This window comes from Seriola lalandi, unplaced genomic scaffold (assembly GCF_002814215.2).
Source record: "Seriola lalandi dorsalis isolate HSWRI2012SDOR001 ecotype SW California unplaced genomic scaffold, Sedor1 jcf7180002054952, whole genome shotgun sequence".
Classification (NCBI taxonomy): Eukaryota; Metazoa; Chordata; class Actinopteri; order Carangiformes; family Carangidae; genus Seriola; species Seriola lalandi.
Window position 1 is genome coordinate 110035 of NW_019525503.1, and position 522 is coordinate 110556.

Sequence of the window (522 nt, forward strand, 5' to 3'; positions counted from 1 at the left end):
TCAAGTCACTGGGAAGTCTGGGATACCAGTCCTTCCACCAGAGGACCTTGTCAGCTTCGTCCTCGTCTTCTGCAAAGATGTCTTGCTTTGTTGCTGCTTTCTGTATTCTTATTTTTGGAATACCTCCAATCCTTATTGGGGCAGTGGCTGCATCTACAGGTAAAATAAATAAACTGATGTTTATTCAAAACAATCTGGACTATGATCAGGGTTTAAGAACTCCAGAACTGCTGAGACCTTCGAGAAACTAAAGACAATCAATCAATAGAATGATTAGATTAAAAAGATTAGATCTAAATTCATACTCTTAAATGGTATTATGCTAACTTGTTGTTTGATATATGTTGTTTTTATATCTATTTTATGTATCTTTTTAATATGTGTTATTTATTAATCTGACTGATGAACATCTGGTCAATATGTGGTTTTTAGACATCCTGCCAGAGGACTGCAGTTGAAAATTAGCCTGTTGGCTAACACTGGCACATTTACAGAAAGGTTAATTAATGTGCACTGTCCTTT